Source organism: Xenopus tropicalis, chromosome 1 (genome assembly GCF_000004195.4).
Source record: "Xenopus tropicalis strain Nigerian chromosome 1, UCB_Xtro_10.0, whole genome shotgun sequence".
Taxonomy (NCBI): Eukaryota; Metazoa; Chordata; class Amphibia; order Anura; family Pipidae; genus Xenopus; species Xenopus tropicalis.
In genome coordinates, this window is record NC_030677.2 from 61,714,121 (window position 1) to 61,738,671 (window position 24,551).

Genomic DNA, 24,551 nt, shown 5'->3' on the forward strand with positions numbered 1-24,551 from the left:
TTACTGCTTCCTCCCGTGTCCTTCGGCTCCCCCCCAGCATCCTCCAGGGCCCCCCAAGCATACGGCTGCTTTTTCCAGGGCCCCCCCAAGCATCCTACAGTCCCCCCCCCCAGTGTCCTCCTGCTTCCTCCAGGCCCCCCAAGCATCCTCCAGTTCCCCCCCCGTGTCCTTCTGCTTCCTCCAGGCCCCCCCCAAGCATACTGCTGCTTTCTCCAGGGACCCCCCAAGCATCCTCCAGTTCCCCCCTCCAGTGTCCTCCTGCTTCCTCCAGCCCCCCCCAAAGATCCTTCAGCGCCCCCATCATCCTCCAGTTCCCCCCCCCCAGTGTCCTCCTGCTTCATCCTGCCCCCCCAAAGATCCTTCAGCTCCCCCATCATCCTCCAGTTCCCCCCCCAGTGTCCTCCTGCTTCCTCCAGGCCCCCCCCAAAGATCCTTCAGCTCCCCCAAGCATCCTTCAGTTCCTCACCGGTCCCCCTGCTACTTCCTCCGGCTTCCTTGACGTCCACCGCTATGTCCCGCTGCTGTCTGCAGCATCTGCACTTTTATAAAGGTTGCGCCCCGTGCGTGTGACGTCACTACGCACCGGGCGCAACCTTATATAAGCGCAGATGGAGCCGAGAGCAGCGGGACATAGCGGCGGACGCCAGTAGTGACAGGGCCCAGACTCGATTAAAGGGGGCCCGAGCTAAGAAAACTCTAGCACGGCCGGGCCCCCTTTAAAGTTAGAAACGTCCGGGCCCGGGATGACTGTCCCCCCTGTGCCCCCCTGATGGCGGCCCTGCACGCGTGCATAATGAGTGAGTCCCCATCTCGCTCATTATTTACATGCGTATAATGATTAGTCAGTATACACCCCCACTCTACAATCTCTTTGGTGGAGCTATAACAAGAGTTATCCTTCCTCTAACTAAAAACCCTCATTCATGGGATCCCTTTCCTCCAAGTGTCCATTCTACCTTGGTACTGTTTTGCCCTTTACTGAAGCCTTCTTCTCTGCCTCAGGCTCCTACTGAGGCCTCCTGCCCATTCACCCCCTAAATAAAAAGAACATGGCTGCTACTGCTGTTATATATAAAACCAAATCCCTCCCATGGGGCATAGGTTACACCATGGGAGAAGTTAACTCTTTCCCATCTCCTACAAAGTGTTATATAATTTGTGCATTAAATAAATATGTAAAATAATTTGCAATAACTAATAAACGATTAAATCAATAAAGGTGGGTATGCAAGCAAATACACTAGTGCATTTTATATCAGTATAATATGATATTGTTGAACCTTTTAAATAAAAGACCAGCAATTCATCCATGAAAACTCACAGTGGAAAATTAATAAAAATACTTAAGAGGTTTTGTAAACTGAAATGAAAATAAATCCATATATTCTTATAAAAAGAGTACTCAGGTTTGTAAGGAAGAATAGTATTTGAAAAGACTTTAGTTTGTTTTATTAAGCTAAAACATCAAAGCAAAGAAGAGAACAGCAAAGGATAGGAATTCATCTTCTCCATATTATATGATATATATACAATGTTATAGTGTAGTATTTTGGGGGAGTTCTTTTTTTGTCTTTTTGATAAAAATGCTCCAGATATTCAAGATTTTAAAGGACAAGGAAAGGCTAAGTCACTTGGGGGTGCCAAAATGTTAGGCACCCCCAAGTGACTTAAATCGCTTACCTTGTACCCCGGGCTGGTGCCCCTGTTAGGAGAAAACAGCACCAGCCCGGGGTACCTGTCACGAGCGCTTCCTCCTTCCTATTCGTGCTGCAGCCAATTGTCCCGGACAAACGCATGCGCAGTAGAGTGAAAAGCTGACTTCTCTGTTCAAACTTCGGTTTTTCACTCTACTGCGCATGTGCGCGCGATCGTTCAGGAAGGAGGAAGCGCTGCAGCTACCCCGGGCTGGTGCTGTTCTCTCTGTACGGGGCACCAGCCCGGGGTAGAAGGTAAGCGATTAAAGTCACTTGGGGGTGCCTAACATTTTGGCACCCCCAAGTGACTTTGCCTTTCCTTCTCCTTTAAGGAAAAGTCAGAATATATCTGATGTAGATAGTAGTTACAAGAAGATTATCACACTAAATTCTAATTAATTCTGTTTAATTGTATTACATTTTCCCAAACCTAGACCCAGAATGTGTTTATATGTAAAAGAAACTAATGAACAACAATCCTTTCTATATTAAAGTGGCTTTGACAAATATATTTTAATTGCTGTACTTTTCTTTCCCAGCAATTCTGGTTTGTGAAGCTCACCAATGACACTTCACTGTGCAGAGTTTCCTTCTGCTCTATTGCATGGGATATGAGTTTTGACAGCAAGGAGCAGACACTTGCCTTGCAGAACAGAGAACAAATATCAAACTACCCTATAAGATTTTTTTCTTTTTAGATTTAAAATTTCCATCATGGGCACAGACAGAAAGAGGGAACAATTATAAAGCTACTGTAGGGTTGCCACCTATCCCCATCTGTAACTCCGGGCAGGGGGCGGGGTGTGCTGTCATGTGGGCAATGTAGTGCCGTCAATGGTTGAAGCTATGATGTTGAAATCAGTGATTGGTTGATTGCCGTGTCAATCCTGTGTTGTTTTCCTAATTTGAAAAACTGGGCAGGCAGTTTTGTCTGCCGTTCAGAAAACTGGGCTGTCCAGGTCAAAAAGGATGGTGGCAACCCTAAATGTACTGCCCTACGTTCCAAAAAAGCTTATTGATGTGCCTGCCCCTGGAGCCATTTTGTAAGGGAGGATTCTTGACCTGTTTTTATCCACAGGCCAAGAATCCTTTATGTGTGGCAGTAGCCTAAAGGTTTGCTTATTTGTTTTATAACTACAGTACATGACTAATTTATAAAGCATTCAGGTTGCCACAATTATAAAATTATGTTTACAAAGAACTAGTCTGTATTGTCAGAGGGGGTAGATTTTTGTATATTTAATACCACACTAGACCTACCATAACCCACTGAAAACAATGGAACAAATTCCGCAAGGAATTTCTAGGTGAAAAATTCTGTAAAATGTTGTGAAAAAGCATCATTCTGCTAGTATTTTAAAGCTAATACACCTTTTAACACACACATTTAACACTCAGTTAAGCATTTGCAAAATATAATTACATAGCTTTATAAATATGTGTAATTTTCCAGGAGTACCCTGATGTTGAAATTGGTGTGTTTAAATGCCTTTATACATATGTCCCTAAGGGGTCAAGAGCAAATTCTGCCTTTTAGAATGTATCTTTTATTAAGTGTCTGCTGTAAACATTTCGCAAAAAAAATGATGCTGGAATTAAACCTTATAGATGGGAGTGTCCATGTTTCATTAGTTATTACAGTATAACAGTAGCATATTTACCAGTTATATGGTTTGTTTTAGACACTGAGTCAGGGAGAAATATAACATGCTCAATTCTCTAATGGGGAAGTTGCTTATTCATGGCAAAATTTGACTAGAGCTCATTCAGTGCTGCACTTTATGCCTCCCATTATAAATTTATACTGAGCCAGTTGCATAAAATAAAGATAGAGTTGGAGGCAGGCTTTCTGGGAAGGATTTCTCTTTTGTGTAGTGCAGTGCCGACATCAGACGACTTTATAGATCTGATACAGTACAACATCAATTGCAATCTCAAGTGAGTAAGTCCATGTGCCTCAAATTATGAAATACGATCTACTCTATTTGTAAATGTTACCCACACTAACAAATAGTTTTGTTTTTATTATATATATATATAAATATTTTGTAGCCACTTACGTTATCAGGTGATAGTCCTTGGTACAGTCCAGGGGCCCTAAAATAGCAAACCAGGGGGAAGCAGGTGGAGCACTAGGGGAACAAGTAGGACCTGCCCAGTGTGTTAAGGGGATTGAGGCAGTATGAGGGTTGTGGTTTCTAAGGGAGTTTGGAGGTCTGGTATAGGAGCCTTTAATGGAAAGATGTTTGGGGGGTGGGGGTTGAAGAGTTCTTACCGGAAGTGCAGGAATGGACAGCTTTCCACCCTTCCACTTTGTTTTGGCATATGAGTGGTTGGGGGAGGTGAGTTAGTCAGAGTGAACTCTCAGCGGAAGATGGGGATTCCCTAGGGTGTAGCCCAGGAGGGGCATATCAAGGTTAACGGGTACACGGGGTATGTGAGTGGTGGGCCTAGCTTTTAACAAGGAGTCTCAGTACCCAAGTGGGATAGGGAGATCAGTAGGCTTGGCACAGAGTGTTAAAGCTAAGGTTGTTAAGTGATGTTAAGCTTCATTGATTTGTTTTACTACTGTATGTGCAGCCTTCAGCAGCTAATTGTTATCCAATTGTTATACCAATATTGTAGACATACTGTTTGTGGTTGAGTATTCATGTTATATTAAGTATTTTATTAATAAGTCAAGCTGTGACCTTTCTACCAACTCTACTAATATGTGTGAATATTTGGGGTAAAAGAGTAAGGAAAGAGGTCTGGTAATCAAGACTGTGTAAATTAAAATTAATGAAGGGCACTGTGGGCTCAGAAATACTTAAACTTAAACAATTTTACCAATAAATAATTAATTCAGGTGCTACGGTCATACACTCCTCCCAATAACGGATTATATATATACAAAGATAAACCATACAAAGACGGCACTGCAATAAAAAAATGTTTATATAGGATTTTGTGCAAAAACAATTCAACATCCATAAGGTGTATATATACACAATGTCCCACAAGATCTATACATACCAGCCAGCAATATACAGCAAATACATAAAGGCAGATACTCTGTATGAGAGAATTACCCCATAGTATCTGCCTTTATTTAGTTTTGCTGTTATTTGCTGGGTGGTATGTATAGATTTGATCTTGTTGGACATTGTGTGCTTATGGATGTTTTAAGTTATTTTAAGTCAAGTGGGGGGGAAGTTGTGGGCATATTGCCTTGGCTACCCTGAAGCCCAGACAATTCAATATAAATATAATAAATAACTGTCTACCTAGCCCTCATTTTTTTACATATAGAAAAAAACCTCCTAAATAAGTACCAACCACCATGACAGACTGTGTCCACTTGGGAAATTGGAATAATTGGCTACAATGAATTTAGCCCTAGGCAGGTACTTGGGCCTCTCGATGAACCAACACTCTATCACATATTTTGCAATGGTGCTCATTTACTGCCTGAATTTAGGAGCAACGTTATGGTATGCATTGCAGTTTTATATAAATCTGAGCAATGTTCTGTGTTGCTAGGGAATAAATAGCCAGGTACTTTGTAGCTGATTTACCAGACAATATCAGGTGAGCCGGGCAGTTTAATCCACTTTGTTCTCCTCTGCTGACACAGCAATGATTGAGTTTAATGAAAATTATTCATAAACCAATGTTAACAAAAAATGCCTACAAATTCTATTTTATTCTGCTAGGAGGAAATGGTACTGATTTATTAAACATTACCAGTTGCCTCAAGAGACAACAATCACATACAGTGAAAAAGGAATATCTTCAAACAAAGCCTTATACTTGAAGCAAAGAAAAAAGAAAGAAAGTAACTCTTTCTAATATAAACATCTAAGTATTTAAGACAATAGATTTTCAATAGTTTCTACATCAACCAATGGGATTGGTGTAGTGATGAGTGAATCTGTCCAGTTTCACTTCGGCGTAAAATTCCCAAAACGACAGGAAAATTCCCAAAACGTCTTTTTTGTTGCACACATATTTTTTTGCCGCGACCGCGCCTATTTTGACTGAAGTTTTGACTAAACTATCTTGCTGAAGTTTTGCTAAACAATTCGCCAATGGCAAAATGTGGAAATTTGCTGTAGATCCATGCCTGGTGAAAAAATTTGCTCATCACTAGATTGGAGCCGTCCCCAGCGCCCTTCCCAAGCCCAACTCTTGTCATGAGCTGTCCAGGTGCCATGTTTGGAAGAATCTGCAACATGGGAGGCATATTTTTCTATGAAGAACAGTTATAGCACAGTGGAAAGTAGCTTCTCTAACAGGTAGGGCAATGTATATGCTATTGCTGAGCTCGAACTGCCTTAACTGCAATGTAATTTTACCTTCTCATTTTACCTTTTTTCTTTAATTTTTTTCCGCTGTTTCAAGAACTTCCATTTGAAGCAAAATGTTCAGCACTAATCATTACATTTATGGGACCTCCTTTATAGAAATTAAAGGTATTCTGTAATTATGCATAATGACTTTGGGATTTTGAGACTATACAGTATTTCCTAGCTGTTTCTGCTAACACTGATTTGTTGTTGGTATTCTTGGTATAGCATCAGAAACAGAGCAAGTCTCACAAGACTCATGGCACGACATATTAATGCTTTTGTTAAAATCAGGCCAATCTGATCTTGGAAATGATGTGTTTTGACAACCATCGTGCACATGAACAATATCTGCCCTGTATGGGCCCCACACACAATGTGAATACAGTATTCATATACAGCAAGTTAATGTTCTGGAGGACAAAGGAGCAAATCACTCTATAGTGAGGCTGAAATATTACCAGTTTCTGAAAATTATGTTTGGCTGGAAAACTGTTTAAGTAAAAGTAATAATAAAACAAATTCTTCCGATGCAAGGGCTAAAAATTGCTCTGTCGTTTAATGCAATATCATTCAAAAATATCCTTTAGGATATGAATTGTAAAATATCAGAATTGTTTTTTGGAGTGTTTAAAACTGATGTTTGTGGAGATGGTCAGATTATTTATACCAGCAACTGTCACTAAAATAGTCAGTAAGTGAGGGCTCTGAGAGCATATTAAATATGGTGAGTGATATATTTGGTCAAGATTGTTAATGGCCTGTGTATTAATCACTTAGTTTGTGTTGTACCTAAGCACCATATATATACATGTTTTAAATTGGATTATTCCTGCCACATAGGTCAAGAAATCTGATCAGCATGGAGTCAATCTGCCTGGTCCCTGGTACCTGTTGTAGCTAGACTGAATATAAAAATGTTTCATCTGCTGCTGAGATCCCATCAGATTGTCACTTGCTTTTTCAGGGGATATAAGTGCTATTTAAAGAACAAAAGGCCCTTCAAAGTCCACCTGACCAGAACTGCCAGTTTACAATCTCTCCTGATCTCTTTCTGCCTGTTGCAACTGTGCAGCCCAGAAAACGAATATATGACACCATTTCAGATCATAATCATTCCAGGTTGGGAAACCCAGCAGAGAAAAATAAAGATTAAAAGGCACATTTTACTTTGGGTCAGACTATGTGTATATTCCATGTGTAATTGTTGTATGGATTTTAAATATTTCTTTGTCCTTTTAACCTGTGACGGCAGGACAATATCTAACTAATATAGTGCAGGGGGTGTTGCATTATCATGAGCCAGTGTGCCACCAGGTTAAGCTGATGCTAGGCTACTAGACTGGTGGGCACTGCAGCGCCTATTGCACTCTTAGATGTAAGCAAAATCAGTAGACACCTATTATATAAGATGGTCTGTTGCATCATGAAGGCATGTTATTTACCTTGTGGAGTCCCATAATTAACCTCTAGCATATTAACCTCCATTTGCTAATCACTGTCTTACTCTCTGATTCTCAGAGTGGGTCACAAAAAGTTACCCCTAAAGAAGAAGGCATGGTACAATCACTGGAGGGTGCCAAAATGTTAGGCACCCCCCAGTGATTGTAATTGCATACGTGATAGGAAAAAACAGTGAGCAGAAAACTACACCAGACCGGGGTAACTGCGAGACAGTGATCCTCTTCCTTCTCTCGTCTATCTTTGGAATCCTGGGGCTGTGGAAAACCCAGCTTTTTTTGTTAAAGTTTGACTCTACACTCTACACTCTACTCTACACTACTTTTTGTTAAAGTTCGACTAGTGCAAACAGAAGGAAGAAGACCGCTCTCTCTCAGCGGGCTGGTGCGGTTTTCTCCTTTAATTCGCACTTTAATTGCCTTGCCGACTCTTTCCAGCATGTTTTCCGAAGGTCAATCACAGTTTTGCAAGATAAGACTGACATAATGATGACAATGTATAAAAGCCAGTGACGCAGCGCACAGTGGAGTTAATAGTGCACAAAGTCAGATCAACAAACATATCAGCAATAACTGAACTGTGGTGCCACAGGCTGGACAGTCCTCCTTCAGCTTTATATAAACAATGAGGTTATATTATTATGAGTTGAGCCCACACATATATAATGAAGAGATACACAACTCATATAGTTATTCCCTAAATGTATTTATATATATATATATACATAACTGTAAGATTATAGTGATATTTGTAGATGCAGTAACATTCATATACCATAAAGTATAGTTAAATATACATAGGATATAAGGCAAAAGTTTAGCCTAAACTATATAATCACTTAGTACATAAAAAGTTATGAAAATAATTATATATTACCATATGGCTACTGGCTAACAGCTTACCGTCCATCAGTCATAAAACATTTATGTGCATTTGGTTCGGTATTCGGACTGATGCACATAAATGTTTTATGACTGATGGACAGTAAGCTGTTATTATTGTTTTTCTGTAATAATAAAACAGTACCTTCTACTTGATCCCAAATAAGATAAAATTAATCCTTATTGGAGGCAAAACAATCCTGGTGAGTTTATTTAATGTTTAAATTATTTTTTTTGTTGTAAACGTAAGGTATAGAGCAGTGATCCCCAACCAGTAGCTCGTGAACAACATGTTGCTCTCCAACCCCTTGGATGTTGCTCCCAGTGGCCTCAAAGTAGGTAGTTATTTTTTAATTCCTGGCTTTTGGGCAAGTGTTGATTGCATAAAAACCAAGTGTACTGCCAAACAGAGCCTCATGTAGGCTGCCAGTCCATATAGGGGCTACCAAATAGCCAATCACAGTTATTATTTGGTAACCCCAGGAACATGTTTTATGATTGTGTTGCTCCTCAAGTCTTTTTACATATGAATGGTGCTCACAGGTAAAAAAAGGTTGAGGATCCCTGGTATAGAGATCCAAATTACAGAAAGATTGCTTCTCTGGAAAAGGTCCTGCACATTCTGGATATCAGGTCCCATACCTGTACTATGTATATTTTCATCATACAGTACCTACATAGAACACATATTGTCATTGTGTGGGGATGAAATAAGCATGGTAAGGGGAACAGTAAAGATGGGAAAAAGTCCATTTTTTTTCAAAAAATCAAATGTACCACAGGCAGCACAATTCCAATACAGGAGAATACTGGAACCAGCACCCATTGGTTACAGGCATATTGGCTTATTGCCCATTCCTTGAGAAGAATGGGACAAAATAAACTGTATCTATTAATATTCTTGAGCTCTTAAAAAGTAGGAGTTTATTTTATAAATGAAGAAATTACTAGATAAAGGGCATAAACATGTATGCAATACATTCCAAATAATGGAAAGACCATCTCACATAGACAACATTTTAATCAAATCAGATTTTTACACATCATTTCCCTTTTCTCTGTAATAATGAAACAGTACCTTGTACTTGATCACACCTAAAATATAATTTAATGCTGTTGAAAGGCAAACAATTGGGTTTAATTAATGTTTTAATGTGACCCAAATTACAGAAAGACACCTCATGTGGAAAATCCCAGGTCTCAAGCGTTCTGTATAACAGGTATACAGGTACAGGTATAGAGGTATACAGTACATAACTGTATCCTTAAAATACATTATATTTGGAACTTTGCTTACAAATTCAGTTCCTAATTGTTACCAGTATGAAATGATCAAGATAGATTTATTACATTTTTAAGGTTAATTAAATCTAAATGTTTTAATTTTAATTTATTTTAATTTAAACTCTGTTTATGAACCTGTAACCCCTATTTGGCTGTGAAAACAGGCAACACCAGCTAGATTGGAAGCACTGATGATAGAAAGAGATGGTGTCCACTGGTTTATCCCACCTCTACAGAGTCTGGGCTGGGTAAACACAGCCAAAACAGCATGGCGCCACTATGGAGAGAAGTCTGAACAAGTATCTCAGGTCCTCAGGATACCTTAGCTGTGAAGGATCCCAAACAGCCAACTATGGATCAGGGATAGGAACTAACCTGATTCCTCTGTCTTATCCGTGGTCCTGCACTAAGGCAACAATGCCTGTAAGGAAGGGTACTTCCAGTTAACCTCTCCTGGTTGGAGCCAGAATCTGCTCTTTCTATCTGACCTTTCTGTCTCACTTTCCTAGAAAGTGCTCTTAGGATGTTCTACTATTCTAACTATTCCTCATTCACGGAGTCCCTGTTTCCCGACTTTCACTAGAGTCAGATGGTTTTCTAGGGTAAAATGGCTTACTGGGGCCCTGTTGATCCCAGAATCAGTGGAACTTCCACCTGAGTCAAGAGATGCAGCCAAAGAGGAAGATCCAACCCTTTGCTAAACACTATATTAGAGTGACTATGAAGATTTTCATTCATCCAGGTCATGGTATATCTAGTATAAATAAACCTAAAGCAACTAGACTTGTTAAGTAATCATTGAAGATTGAAAACAAGTCCAGCTGCTTTAGATTTATTTATACTAGATACTATATTAGAGTGCAAAGGAAGTGGTCTACCTATGAACCAATAAGGCACAGAATGCAAATGGCAAACTAGATACATGGGTCTTTGCCCACTAACAGGATAAAGAAGGAAATGGTAGTGTTTAAAGCCATAGGGGCATATTAACCCTATGGGTCTCTACAGACCACTTGCACCACTGCCCAGCACCCTAACTAGAACCATATCAGGAAAAGTAAAATGTAGACCATGTATCAGACAGAGGTCACCTAAGGTAGCAAGAAAAAGTCATAAAAAGTCAGTAATATAGCAGAGACCAGTATAGGTTAAGGGGTATATTTATCATGCTGTGTAAAAAGTGGAGTGAAGCATTACTGGTGATGTTGCCCTGGGCAACCAATCAGAAATTAGATTTCAACAGTTAGAAAACCATAGCAAAGCATCTGATTGGCTACTATGAATAACATCACTGGTAATATTTTAGTCCACTTTTTACACAGCATGATAAATAAAATGTAAGGTAGTGATTTTCAATACATTTCTCTACCACTCTCTAGGGCTTGCATTTACTAAACAGGGCAACTGGCAAAGTGAAAAAAAAACTGGCACAAAACATCATGTTTTCTGCCTACAGTGCATCTTTTCCATAGGTGTGCCACCACTGCTACATAACAGTGTACCCAATCCATTTATGGTGCAAGAGACCACATTAGGTACTAGATAGACAGTAAATGCCCTGTCTAAAGCACAACCAAGGCAAGGGGGCAAGGAGCTTTTTGTGCTGCACCTGTGGTGGGCACAAGCACAATGTTTTACTGTGCTCTAAAGGATGCAGTATTGCACCCATCAGCATGTATTCACTTGATCCATAAATAAACCGTATGTCATGCAGGCAGGGATAACTTTATTAAGGCAAATCTTGAGAAGAATGGTATGTGTATTTGTATGTGTGTAACTAAAGAAGTATTACATTTGTTTTTAAATATTTTTACATATTCAACATAATAAAAAAATGTTGAAGTGTGAAAAATATTATGATGTGGTACATATAAAATTTAAATTTCTTAAGAAAAAAAATAACATTCAGATTTTCAAGTGTGATCTTTGGATTAGCAAAAAGAATCAGACATCTTTGATTACTGAGGGCACAGTATCATTGTGTCAAAGGAGCACGGTACATCATATTGGAACATAAAGGTCATGTGCTCATGTCAGGGAACAAAGAATTGGAAATTTGACAAGAATATTTTGGCATGTAAGTCAGTGTCTAGTGGAGAAGGTCTGTGAACTTTCTTAGTGTGTGTCACTATCGTACTGTAACTGAAGCCGGTAAAATTGAGGCAATATAATAGAAAACACAAAAGGAAAGCTGCACAGTACAAAATCACTTTCTTACAAAAAGTAAAAGTAATAATATAAAAACAGAAATGGCAAAACAGAATATATACAGTATATATATATATATATATATATATAACATAGTCCGTTCCCTTTCCATTTTTGACTTTTTTTTTCTTACTCTTACTTTATAAACCCTTGATCCTATATATATATATATATATATATATATATATATAGCAAAAAAAGGGAAAGTTGTGCTCAACCAACTTTAAGGGAAGGGCATTTCTTAGTAGCTTAATTCACCGAATGTCTTAATGTCCTATATATATTGATAATGGGTGAGTGCAGAGGATCTCTTGTTGTTGTTTCTATATATATATATATATATATATATATATATATATGCATGCATGTGTTTGGTCTGTTGATGATTTTTTAAAGTTAATAATGTTATGGTGTAACACTATCTGCTCATTCAGACGGAGACCTGCTGGACAGCACGGTTAGCTCCCTTTCTGACTGGTGTGCCATACTCTGCCTGCCCTATGTTGCCTGTGTTTGCCATACTCTGCCTGCCCTATGCTGCCTGTGTGTTCTATACTCTGCCTTCCCTACCCTTCCTGTGTGTGCCATACTTTGCCTGCCCTATGCTGCCTGTATGTACCATATTCTGCCTACCTTATGCTGCCTGTGTGTGCCATACTCTGTCTGCCCTATGCTGCCTGTGCGTGCCATACTCTGCCTACCCTACCCTGCCTGTGTGTGCCATACTCTGTCTGCCCTATGCTGCCTGTTCGTGCCATACTCTGCCTACCCTACCCTGCCTGTGTGCCATACTCTGTGTATGGCACAAACAGGCAGCATAGGGCAGGCAGAGTATGGCACACACAGGCAGCATAGGGCAGGCGGAGTATGGCACACACAGGCAGCATACAGTGACACAATGCTGGCACTGCTCCTACAGTCTGAACAATAACTATATATTAAAAAACTTTTTAATTGCAGTACCACCTCAGTATATGTTCTTTTTATAGTGTGCAGGGTTATTTGTGGTTTTCTACTGCTCCTGCCTGAGGTGGCTCCTGCCACAGGTAAACAATGTGGGGCTTACAGCCTGAATCTGAGGTGTGAACCATGCAGGGGGCCAGTTAATCTCAGTACTGATACCATTTAAAGCTTACACAAAGGTAAGCCATCAAAGCAGCCATCCAGGTGGGGGGCCACACAGACGGGGAGTCCCCCGCGGGACTATGTTATATATATATATATATATATATATATATATATATATATTGTATCACTAGGTCCGCACTCCCATTACTCACTTTACTCCATATCCAATTCAAGGGTGCTGCACATGGTTGTAGCTCATATTCATTCCAATTGACAATGCGCACTACTCATCCTTTATAATTCATTTATTGTTGCATTAAAAACATCAACGTTTCGGTCCAGGTCTAGGACCTTTATCAAGATGTTAAACCATGGTTACCATCAGGTAACATCTTGATAAAGGTCCTAGACCTGGACCGAAACATTGATGTTTTTAATGCAACAATAAATGAATTATAAAGGATGAGGAGTGCGCATTGTCAATTGGAATGTATATATATATATATATATATATATATATATATACTGTATATATTCTGTTTTGCCATTTCTGTTTTTATATTATTACTTTTTGCAATAAAGTGATTTTGTACTGTGCAGCACTGGCTTACACTACACAATTCAGCCCGGGAGACAGGGCAAGGTCAGAAATGGAGAGAAGTGGGAGGTCAATCAGACAGAGGTCAAAACAGGGAAACACAAGTAGATCAGGAACAGGCAGCGCCGGATTTAAAATATCCAGGCGCCCGAGGCCGCTCCCCATTCTCGGCCCCACCCCCCCGCGCTGACGCAAGTGTGCATGTGCGAACATCTCCCCCCCCACGCCGATGCAAATGCGCATGCGCAGCCATTTAAACTACTATACGGAGCAGTGGGGAGAAGTCCCCATTGCTCCATATGGCCGCAAAATGATAAAATTTTGCGCCGCCGGGGCAGCATGCCGCCCCTAAAATTGGGCCTTGCCACAAATCCGGGCCTGGGAACAGGCTAAGCTTCTAGGAGAGACCGAGATAACCAGGCGCTGATAGCCATTACAATCAGCTTTAAATAGCCCAAAAGGAGTGTAAGGACGCACGCAGCACGTGCGCTGTGCATCTAAACGCACGCACGCTATACATCAAGAAGTACACATTGGAACGTACACAGTGCAACGTAACGTTCCGGTTGTAAGACGCACTGTGTGTCAAGTTTCACGGGTAGTGAAGTGTAGGAGCAGCACGGTGAACACGATAGGTATCCTTACAGCCTGGCCTATGCCTCAATTTCAAATAAAGTAAGGGTTTGCACACAGAAAACACAAGCAACTTGGTAGTATTAAAAAAGTAGTAATCCTTTATATAATATACAAAGAGTTTAACAACAATCAATTTTAATTACAGAAAATAACACATAAAATTGTAAGATAATACATACCACAAAAATGTGCATAGGCAAAAAGAGACACACAGGTTAGCGGATACACTTGCCAAAGATAAGAATTACCCCAATGTTTTGGCAAAGAGCCTTTCTCAAACTCCTATACTGTTTTTTTTGACTGTGAAGTTAGTGCCCTTCATTTATCTATATTTATCTTACTACTTTTCTAATACTACCACTGTGATTGTTTTTTCTGTGTACAAACCCTTACTTTATTTGACATTATTGTCTCAGGTACCCTATATGGGGGTACAATTTTTGTTTTTTTTGCACCAAACTCCTATACTGTTTTTTTGACTGTAAAGTGAGTGCCCTCCATTTATCAATATTTATTATATGGCCTATGCCTCAACCCAGATGCAGGCAACAGTCCTATAATGGGTTTTTTAAGCCTACCTCTTCCAGCAACCTGTGCTAGATCATTGTGCCTCATGCTTTGTCCAAGTTGTCCGAATCCTGAGTTCCTGTCCTAAAAGTTGATTCCCGCCCTACCATTGTCTCTTCTGGTTTTGTCTTCCTGGTTTCTGACCTCTGGCCTGTTACTGGATTTCCACTTGTCTGCTGATTGCCATAAGCTTGTGCCTTTTTTAATAGACTTTGTTTATTGTCTGCTCTGCATTTCTGTATCTGGTAGTAGTTTAACAGCACAATCTCCTTACAAACAGCACAACCAGCCAAAATAGAAGAAGAAGGTGCACTGTTGTTTTTCAGTGTTCCCGTTTATATATAAGGAGAAGGAAAGGAAGGAAAGGCTAAGTCATTTGGGGTGCCAAAATGTTAGGCACCCCCCAGTACCTTTTACCCCGGGCTGGTGCCCCTGTTAGGAGAAAACAGCACCAGCCTGGGATACCTGAGTGTTTCCTCTTCCTTCTTTCTTCTGTCTATGGAATCCCTGGGCCGGCGCACAGTAGAGTGAAAAAGCTGACTTTTTTTTATTAAAGTTCAACTTTACTGTGCAAGCGCGCAAAAACAGAAGAAGGAACAGGAGACAGTCGCTCCAGGTACCCCGGGCTGGTGCGGTTTTCTCCTAACAGGGGCACCAGCCCGGGGTACAAGGTAAGCGATTTAAGTCACTTGGGGTGCCTAACATTTTGGCACCCCTAAGTGACTTAGCCTTTCCTTCTCCTTTAACAGAGAGTATATTAACATAGAGCTTAACAAGTGTCACTAACTATTGACTTTACAATCAACTGATATTTAACCAACATTACAATTATTTTAATTTTAAGTAAAATAAAGTTTATGATTTCGGAGCTGATTTAGCTTACATTTTACCGAATTTCCAAAAAATTCTAAATGTGAGCTAAGAGGGGGAAAATGATTTAGTTTGCTTACAAAGCTTGACATTTCAACATAATGAACAAATGCTTCAAAAGAAGAAAATTAGTCTTTGGTTCAATAAAGCGTATTATATTCACCTCCTTGGAGAGATCTTGCCTTTTTCTGTGATGTTACCTTTAAAATAAAATTGTGTTTGATCTCCTTTAAACAATTCATTTGTATTGATGTGTTTGATTTCATATTAGGAAAAACAATAGTTGGTGAATAAATATCAAGTGCCTATCAAATAAATCTTTCTCCAGCATTTTTATGCATAGGACTGTATTTTACAATTTAAGACCCTTAGCCTAATAGAAGTTTTCAACCACTTAGCTATAAATTTAACATCGATTTTATGCACTTTTCTATTCTACATTTTGCATCCAACTCAGTGGCTTCCTCGTGGGATCACCTTTATATATTAGCTTTAAAATAGCTCAGGTAAATTATTTTTTTTTTTTAAGGAAAAGTGAAAAGGATTTCTAAAGTGAAATTCCAGGCAGTGGGGATAATCTTTAATACTAAGATTGAGGAAGGTGGTGAATCTGTCAGGCAAGAGACAGCAGGGGCACAAAAGTGAACTAAGAACAGACTGAAGCAAGATAAAGTGGGCAGAGTTCTAGTCATGTAGGAACATGGCTTGGCAGAACAGATAAAACAATATGGATAGCATTACCTTCCTAAAAAATCCTTAAACCTTTATCACTCCTACAGATATACAATCCAAGCAATAAATACATGAATGAGCCACTTGATATTATATGATGTTAGATGTCACAAATAAATGAATGTTAAGAATAAAAAAAAAAACAGACTGAGCATAGAACAGACTGCATAGTCAGTGGCCTAACTACTATACATGGTAGTCTGGTAGCGTCTGCTGTATAGTAGTTCCCCTCACAAAAGAAGTTAAAGTTGCTGCCTGCAAAGTGGTGGGTAGAAGGGGGATTGGAGAAGGGGAAGGGAGTGTGGCGGCAAATGGTGGGAGGGTGCATGTGTGCATGGTGATGGTTAGTGATGAGCTAATCTGTCCCAAATTCAAGAAACAACATGAAAATTCGCGAAGCAGCAAAAAATCTGCGAAGCGCATTTGTCGCCCGTGTCTTTTTTGGCACTCGAGTGCCCATTTTTGATGCTACTGCGCCTATTTTGACACAACAGCAATTTTTTTTGATGCAAGATGATTTTTTCCATGGCGGATTTTCATGTAAGTTTTGAGAAACAATTCTCCAATGGCAAAAATGTGGAAATTCGCTGCAAATCCATGCCTGGCGATAAAATTCGCTCATCACTAGTGACGGTGCATGCCAGGCCCCCCCTAAAGATTGTTTTGCAGTGGAATCTGGTCAATTATAGTAATGCCACTGGGCATACTGGGAATAGGATATAAGAATGCTATAACAACACAAAAAAAGCAAGGATACTCTCATGAAGCATGATACTAAAGGCAAGGCTTCACAAACAAGGCAAGGCATAATTATCAAGAGCTAAGGGCAGACCACAGTACTCATTGGTACACAGTAGTGATAAGATCTAGGTCATGATACTTAAGGGGAAGGGTTTATATAAGAGATTATATTGGGATGATTTAACCTTTCATCTGCCTTCCTGGCCGTTGGTTACAGAAAGGAAGTCAGAAGCTGATCCTATGTATAAAGCCCCACAGAGCCCTAAAGAAAAATACATTTCATTACAAACTCTGTAGAACACATACAGTATTTTAAGACCTGCTTGGAAGAGGTAAAGTTTTAGGAAGCAAAAATACAAGCAAGGAGCTATAGCAGAGGGGCACGTCAAAACGATCAAACATATTCACAACTACGTCTGCTGCTTGTTACCAAAAATGTGGAGCACAGCACTGAGCTATTCACAAGACTTTTTGTTGTTGTTGCCAACAGGTAGTCATTTGTGGTGATTCTCATTACTGCTATGGAAAGGCCTTTTGGGCCACAGTACTTAAATACCCTTTTACAAATCCTAAATACACTCAATATAAATAGTTTTGTTACCGTAATTGAAAAAGAACAATGTTTGGTTATTTCAGTTAAAACCTGCCAGGACCATATTAAGCTTGCTTTATAATGAGGGTTTAAAAATGTAAAGTGCATTCTAATTTATAAAATACTCACCCTGTCTGCCTTTAAAACAGGGTTTGCTTATTCTCATTGTAAATCTATGCACTTGGGAACAATCTACAGACTTCACTAATTAGCAAAACAAATCTCCTGGTGTCAAGGAGATCTATTTATTTATTAATTTATCTTTCTAATAGGAATATTGAAATCGCTTCCAAAGGAATAAATACAACACATTTTATCCAGCATACACCTTGAAAGTAACCCTTAATTGATTGGTCACAATCGATTTATTTTTTCTTTTTCCTTGCATGCCAAGTTTCTATTTTGAGAAAATCAACACTTCTTGTCCATCTAACTAACTTTAAAACAATTTGCACGTGCAAGTCTTTTATTTAATGCTGAACTGCTTTTCAAATCCTTTTCCATAAACTGAAACTTGAAAGGTCAGGCCAAGCCATAAAGCAATAGAAAATGTACAAAATGCAAACAGTAGGGCTCATTTATGAATACAAGCACAAGTGCAAAGTGCTAGACTGGACACACAGTTAGGCACACATCAACACCATTTACAAAGGTACTTTCACCAAAGCAACAACTTGCACAGAGAGCCAATGCACCAGTCCAGTCTGCTGTGATGAACCGTACACAACTGCACTCACGGGCACTATGGAAACCCTGAACTACAACTAGGCTTGACCAGGCAGTAATGCCAGGTTTGCATGTATAGACTCAACTGACCTCAATTGCCAAGCAAATCTGACACTAATGCTGTTATTGCTGCAAAAATAATTTACACACCAGAAGTAATGCTTTTCCTACAGTGAAAAAATGCAGTTTACCAAAACGGGCGCTTATTTGTGTTCATATTGGTGCTTTTGCACAATGGACACAGCATGTTACTTTTTGGACACATGCTATTACAGTAAAATGCTGGGAACAAAGCTGCACTATGGATATTTTTACAGATGCTGTTCTTAATATAGTCTGTTCTAGCCTTGGAGACTCTGTTTCTGAATTCTCAAAATTTTTGTTAAGGTGGGAGACAAAGGAACCTTCCATTAAGTAATTACCACCAATCATATGGTTGTAAGAAACTGGCTTAGTGACCTCACATTTCTACTAGTAAGCTGCAACTTAGCCTTTACCAAGATACCATATATTATATATAAAATATGGAAAGTGTCGGCACTCAAAGGATTCCCACGATAGTGCTCAAGGACAACGAGTCATAGTTAGATGCAAAAAGGTGAGATTTATTGATCCTACGTTTTGGTACCCTGACGAAGGTTCCAGTAGGGTACCGAAACGTAGGATCAATAAATCTCACCTTTTTGCATCTAACTATGACTCGTTGTCCTTGAGAACTATCGTGGGAATCCTGTGAGTGCTTTCCATTTTTTATTCCATGTCTGCTGCTCTGGCACCCAGGTATTGTATTGAAATTTTGGTGTGCTCTTCACTCTGCATTTGATATAATATATATATATATATATATATATATATATATATATATATTGTATATATAATAGGGTCTGATCAGTGGGGATAGTAATCATCTTTAATATCTTCAAATCAACCCTTTCTGAGGCAGTCCTGATCTAGCTAGTCTTTATAAATGGTGTGTTTGGTGGGGGGGTAATCTCGTCTATCTGATCCACTTCCAGTTTTATTCCTTTATAATAGATGTCAATTTAGTGAAACTTATTGTGAGAATATTGACATTTAGCTGTCACATTCCATTCAGATTTTATATCAGCCTGGTGGGCATGAATAGAGGAAAGTTCTTTCAACACTATGGAAACTACTGATATCTACCGATTTAAATATTTTCCCTGCACAGGAAGAACACCATGCACATAATAGTTATTATACAAAGAAAGCAGTAACACAACTCCTCAAGTGAAAATGATGGGTGTCCAAACACTTGTTTTGTCACATGTAGCTGTAATCATTATATAACTAGTGCAGCAATGCTTTATTTACTGTTTCATTGCAGGAGAAACATGCCTGTAATGTGTCTGAGTTAAATAGAAATTTGGTCCTATTTGCCAGAAGGCTCATTCTCAATACTTGTATGTGAATGGTTAAAGTAAAGTATGTACAGTATTCTGCATGAAGAGCATTTCCTTTAAAGAGCAGCAAAGAGCAACAGGCTGTTTTCTAAAATGCTAAAACTTCTTACAGAAAGAGTTCCAAATAGAGATAATTTTAGTATCAATATGCCACAGGCTAATTCACTGCTGGAAGGGACATGATTGTGAAGGGCTCTTTTTCAATTTGTGTGCAATGAAATGAACCGCATACTGTAGTTTACTTAATGGTTATGTGCCTCAGTAAAACTTTAAGCAATCTAAATTTATGTGGACGCATTGTATTCCAAATGTCCAAGTGAAAAAGCAAACACGTATTTAATTTTTATATCCACGGATGTGAGTCAGCATCATTCATTTGGGAAATCTGAAAAATTTGTAGATTAAGTACTAGTTGTTGTTCTATTAACCTTTCAGACAAAAAATTATTTTGTGGTTCATTTAACTCTAGGTAGTAAAATAGGGCCAGAAAATCTAAGTGCTTTGGATGCCACTCAGTAGACAAAGAACAAACACGTTAGCTGAAGTTCTAGGTCATGTAATTCTGGACATATGGAGTAATTATTTTTCAGTCACAAAACAGTTCCTTGGTCTAAATGATTAGATTTCTACTCTTCTTGGTTGACAAATACATACAGTAGGAACTGCAGCTCTCTTATTTCCATTACATTACTGGGTTTCATTGACTGATTCCTATTTCAGTAAATCGAACCAGCTAACCTGTGTGACAGGCTTTGTAAAGCTCTCTCTGGATTTATTATTATTTATGTACCCCTCTCTGTGGCTAAAGCATAAGGAAATGCAACCAATAACTATTGATGGAGCTATACTGTCTATAATATTATACAAAATAAACTACGTTGTTAAAAGGGCACTGTGGATAATATTCTATGTGCCATATCAATTGTTACATAAACAGCAGAGGAATAGGAAAAAGATTTGAATACACAGTATTTTTAAATTGACACGGGTAAAGCTATTAACATGTGTTACCATAGGTACAGCTTCAAATATTTTACTAAAGGAAATAATAATTCCCAGACAGAGAACAGTTTACAAAGCTGATGGTCATATTTTATTTAAAGTTTGGTAATTATGAGAAGGGTCTGGGGGCACAAGGAAGGAGATGGATTGAGACAGAGGGCCTCCAAAACAACAGTTTGACATCCCTGAGCTAGGGAGTATCAAAAAGCTTGTGGACTTCAGGCTGCATTTTACTCTAGAAGTTTATTTAAGGTGAGGAAGAGAATGCCATTTGCAAGGGAGGGAGGATGCTACGTGGTAGGAGCTGCCACATGTCCCATCAGATCTAAAGAGCTGTAGGACCTGCAGGGTTTGGAACCACATGGCAGAGTTGTTGCATTGTCTAATCTCCACTGAGTTTCTTAAGATCAGAAAGAAAATATGCAGTGGTCCTTAGTTTTAATTCCTGTTATGTGACATTTCTGCTAACATTATGCTTCCCTTAATGATCTACATAAAAACAGTTGAAAAAGCAGTCCCTGCATAGCTAGCATTCACCTTGCATTAGATTAGAGCCAAAATTGACACTTTTCTTGGTAAGCATTGACAGAAACCAATGTTCTTTATGCATGTGTTGTGATCATACTTACAGTAACATGGCCAGATGCCCAGAAACATATGGTATGTATCAGCTTAGCTAGTACGGGATGGCTAGCAAAAGATTCATCAAAAAAGAGAAAAACATTTGCAGTACACCATATCATACGTGGCTTTTGCTACACAATTGCCAAAAAAAAAAAAAAAAGAATATAGTTGTCCATGAAAGAAAAAAAAGATTACTTTGAAAACCTTATGAATGTTTTTTATGCCAAGACTATCACTCTGAGTAACTGGAGGGATTTCTGAAAAGATCATTAGCAAACTGTATACACTATAATATAAAACTACCTTGCATTAAAAATGTGCTTATTGTCAAATAAAAACTAATAACTGTAAGATAGAAAGTGCCCATCTACATAATGTCAAGGGGCATTTATTTAAGGAAAGTCTCCAAGCCAAAGTTGCTAAACCTAACAAGCAAGATTAAAGGAACAGTAACACCAAAAAATGAAAGTGTATAAAAGTAACTAAAATATAATGTGCTGCTGCCCTGCACTGGTAAAAGTTGTGTGTTTACTTCAGAAAGTCTACTATAATTTATATAAATAAGCTGCTATGTAGCCATGGAGGCAGCCGTTCAAAGGAGAAAAGGCACAGACACACAGCAGATAACAGATAAAACACTATTGTATTCCACAGAACTTATCTGTTATCTGCTATGTAACCTGTGCCTTTTCTACTTTTTTCCAGCTTGAATGGCTGTCCCCGGGGCTACACAGCAGCTTATTTATATAAATTATAGTAGTGTTACTGTAGCAAACACACCAGTTTTACCAGTGCAGAGCAACAGTGCATTATATTTTTATTACTTTAAAGCTCTTTCATTTTTTTGGTGTTACTGTTCCTTTAATTACACAGCTCTGTAAATAGGAATCCATTGTATTTTATCATAAAGTAAACGTTTATTGGCCAATCAGCAGGTAAAATATAATGTGTCCACTGTGCAATAAGGGAGTACTACATATTTACAACACTGTTTCTCAACCCCCACTCTGTCTGCTGTAGCTCTTAGGGCTCTGGCACACGGGGAGATTAGTCGCCCACGACAAAACTCCCTGTTCGCGGGCGACTAATCTCCCCGAGTTGCCGCCAGCTGCTTGAGTATCCCCCATGGGTGGCAGTAGCCTTAGTCTGAAGCAGAGCAGTAGTAGCATTATAGAAACATGGAGCTCCTGTCAGTTAAGGCAGCTGAATCATTCATGAGAAATGTTAGGGAGAGTAGTTATCTTGTTTCCTATCCATTGCTGTGAGGCCATGCTGATCAGAAAATACTCACCTAGCATTAGCTGGTGGTGATGGAGCAACTGATATTAATTTTTTAGGGCAGCAGTAAAGAAAGACTGTATATTTATTTTTATCAAATGACCCCCTTTCAAATACATTCTTCCCAAACAGGACTGTCCAATGGAGGCCAGTGGGCTGGATTTGGCCCTCCAATGCAAGACATCTTCATTTTAATTTAATCTGGCCCTTGATGCTATATGAGAAATAATCAGCCCACTTTATGTAATAAGATAGACAGCACTGTTCTTAAGCATAGTTTCTTAGCTTAGGATAGGCACTTATGTGGGAATGTAACAAAATTCATAAACAGAAAAAAAAATTATAAAACTAGGAATGGAAATTTCCATTTCCCAATACAATATTCCTTATTAAACAGTTATTACTTTGCATTTTACTAAGACATTTTTTAAGACATGCCTAAAGGTGGCATTTTTATTACAATAAGTATGAACTATCACATAGTATAAACTGTGCAATTTTTTTGTGTTAACAGATTAAGCTTTGCAGGTTTGAAAATGTTATATTACACGCATTTGCATATTTTTCCATTAACGACTTACTCTTAGGAAAATTCTGAAAGAACTAAAGAACTTCTGTATGCGCTACACATCTGTTGTTTCCCTGGGTCACTTGTGGATCTGAGAGTATAGCACAAAACCAATTTGCACGTGTGCCCTGTTAAAAAGTAAGCTGTAAAAGCAGAACTGTGATGACTGAGAACATTATATGGCAAAACCAAATCACAAAGGTAACCAATAAAATGAATAGCTTATAAATAAGTGTTTTAAGAAACATGTTTAGAAATAAAATCTTCCAGACAAGATGAGGAACCCAGTCCAAATACTTATAGAGGAACATAGTAATATAATATGTATAACATAGATCTTGCTGCTTGAGTCTATACTTTATGGATCCTAAAGAACATACACATGCACAAGATACAAAACTTGCCTTATACGTGAGATAGCTTTATTTATTTACTGCCAGAGTTACAGAGTGGAAGCAAGAATAACAGAATAGTGCCCAAACTACAACAACAACCACACATGTAGATATTATAGTCATTCTTGGTAGGAAAGTTTATACACACTTAGATTTATGAACACATCAGCTTCAGGTTTTTTTCTGAGCTACCTAAGCTGTGTCTAGGATTTAGATTCTACCCTTCATGGTGTGGATTAAAACATAAAGCTTAGTATGTGTTTTTTCCTTACTTGAAGTCCTTCTTCCAATAGAAGGCAAACATTGCCTTTATTTACTCCTGCTGCATTTAACTTTACCCCTACAAACAACCCTAACCATAGCAGATTGCATACTTTTTTCCACTTACATTTAAATTTTACTTGTAATCCACAACTATTCAGAATGGGAATATACCATACTGCTAACTTAAGATGGCCATACACGCACCGATACTTTCGTACGAAACCTTGTTTCGTACGATATTCGGTGCGTGTATGGCATGTCGGTGAGTCGACCGATATCGCAGGAAGCTGCTGATATCGGACGACTCACCGATCGGCCAGGTTAGAAAATTTTGATCGGGCGCCATAGAAGGCGCCTGACCAAAATCTGCCGTCAGGGCTGAATCGGCAGAAGGAGGTAGAAATCCTATTGTTTCTACCTCCTGCTGTTTCAGCCCTGACTGTGTGTGGCGGATCTGACAATGTTTCGTGCGACCGATGGTCGCACGAAACATTGTCAGATCGCCACGTGTATGGCCAGCTTTAATCTCAAGACCTAAAGTTACATGAGATGATAATATCTCCATTCACTCTCTAAAATATCTCCTGATACTGCAGGATGTTCCATTTTT